The following is a 2546-nucleotide window of genomic DNA, read 5'->3' as shown; positions in this document are numbered from 1 at the left end:
TTGGTGATTACATTAATGATGACACCACAATATTATATGTAGTAGTGTTATTCGACCCAAGGCCAAGATAATACTCTCTTCTTTCATAACTATACTAGAATGAAAAAGAATATAAAAAATGGTATATGGAGCATTTGAAATGGAGATGCTAAGGAGGTGAACAAGTTTCAAGACATTGCTAGTGAAGATGACTCTAAATTTCCTAGTTTTGTAATTAGAAGTAAATTTGGAAATTAAAGATAAAATTTATCTAATAGAACTTGAAGTAGTATATTTATGTTAGATTTCAAGAGGACAAGAGTATTATACCAAATGGATGGGATATTGTTGCTATTTGTTTAGGATTTGAGGAGATTGGGAAGGTATTAGGCAATTTATTGAGATTTGTAATAATATAATTTAGCCTTATTTAAAATAGATGATGAGGTTAATGAAATTAAGTCTTTTATTATATTTCATAAGGGCATGTTGGGTTAGAAAAATGTTATTAGGAAACGGTGTGTTGGGTTAGAAAAATGTTATTAGGAAATGGTGGAAGATCATGGAAGATGGTGGTTATTAAAAAATACATAAAACCTTGATATAAACATTTTGTTTGGTATGTACTTATCTTAGTGGAATGTTGGGAATAGTTTACATATCCATTATGGTGCCTATTTCTAATTTGGTAGTGGAAATAACTATAAGATATCCAATGATATACTTAAATGACTATAAAATATCTAATTGTCAAGACTCAAGAACAATTCCATTATTTCTCTATCCAATATTCTTGATTTAAAAGCTTTACATTTTTTTTTAATAGTAAACATAATTTATATGTTAACTTCCTATTTAATCAAAGTGTATGATATAAAGGACGTTCATAAACAATTCAATTCATAAAATAAAAAGTTGGTGAAATAAATTATGGAAAATAAAAATGATTTTTGAATTTAATCAAAGTGTATGATATAAAGGATGTTCATAAACAATTCAATTCATAAAATAAAACGTTGGTGAAATAAATTATGGAAAATAAAAATGATTTTTAATTCAAAAATCTTTACATGAATGTTTGATAAAAAAAGGTAAACTAAAATCTTATCATACTTTTAAAAAATATCATAACCTTTAAAGATATGGAAAAAAGTATATTTAAAAAATATAATATACATATAAAACCTTAAAATATTGCTTATAGGTTAGAAAATTGTATAATTTCAAGTATTCTTGTAGATTTCAATACGACGACATGGCTAAGAGCAAACCCACACCTATCATAGTTAGTACAAGAACAAATTAAAAAACATAAACATTTAAATTTTCGAGGATACAAATCTACCATTGGATTAAGTAAATAAAGGCACTATAAAGATCTGGAAATCTACCATTGGATTAAGCAAATGAAGACACTATAAACTATGATGAAACCAGAGCAGAATATGAATTAATGCATACTAAAAACGAAATTCCACCGGATGGCTCTTCAGAAAAACATCATCGTCATACACAGGAACCCTAAAAACCCCGTGGGTGCAAGCGAAGGCCGATAGCACCGTGAACGCCCGGGGAACAAGCAACCCATCTTTCATCTCAAACAGTACAACAATAGTAAGAATCGTCATGATTAGTAGAACGTCCCTGTCACTGTAGCTCCTATTCAGCACCACCAGGGGCTCACTCCTCAACAAATAAAGAAACGTCCACATCCCCAGAAGCACAACGATGAGGAACAACGACCCTGGGCGGGATAAAAAGCTGAGAGTCATGACCAAGAAGAGGAGGATGAGGTAATTGACGCGGAAGTAGGCCCAGTTCTTGCGGACCCTACTTCTGGCCTCTGTCACTGACTCTGGTATTCTGAAGGAGTTGCAATCAGCTATGAGTTGCTGCCATGGCCTGCCCTGCGACAGATAGCTGCGGACGCTTTCTAAGAGCCGAGAGAACAAAGCTCGAGTAGCTGTCATTGCGCGTTGTGAGCTGGAATAAATAGTGTAATGTCTTCCCCTCGCCATTGCTGTTTATTATGCTGGTTACTTAATTATAGACAGATTCAAATTTGAGTCTTGAGGATTTGGTCTAATCGTTGGTGACGAGACTAAGTTTTCATAAGTTTTATAACCTAATTCTGAACAAGATAAGTACTGTGAAAGCTACTTCCGATGCAATTTCTTCCGTTGAAAAAAAAAACCAAATTAGAGAGGTAAAAGATGATTGATGATCATAAATTGCCTTACAGTTATGGGTTTATATATTGACCTATAATAACAACAAAGACGTTCATTATTTTATTTCAGGGCCGACATGGGTATTCTGTCAAATATAAAAGAAATGACATATTAACAACAAAGAAGTTCATTATTCCAGGGCCGACATGGCTATTCTTCTGTCAAATAGAAAATAAATGTTCAATGAAGTATGATAATCAATCTTTTATGGCCATTTATCAGAGTTCAAGAGGCCAAGCTTCGCTGTTTTTTTTAAAGATGTAGAGTTACCTATTTCATATTTCATATTCAAGTTATAGGGTTTTTTATTTTTTTGGAAAAAATTATATTAATCTA

The 2546-nt window shown here is 32.0% G+C and overlaps 1 pseudogene; it reads right to left on the bottom strand.

The window, feature by feature from the left end:
• Positions 1 to 1439: 1439 nt before the first annotated feature.
• On the bottom strand, positions 1440 to 1997 carry LOC149203312 (PRA1 family protein B2 pseudogene; annotated as a pseudogene).
• Between the last annotated feature and the right edge of the window lie 549 nt (positions 1998 to 2546).

This window comes from Pinus tabuliformis, chromosome 2_1 (assembly GCF_031772625.1).
Source record: "Pinus tabuliformis cultivar Carrire ecotype Pingquan chromosome 2_1, CPIR1, whole genome shotgun sequence".
In the NCBI taxonomy this organism is placed as follows: domain Eukaryota; kingdom Viridiplantae; phylum Streptophyta; class Pinopsida; order Pinales; family Pinaceae; genus Pinus; species Pinus tabuliformis.
This window is presented reverse-complemented; position numbering and strand designations above follow the sequence as displayed.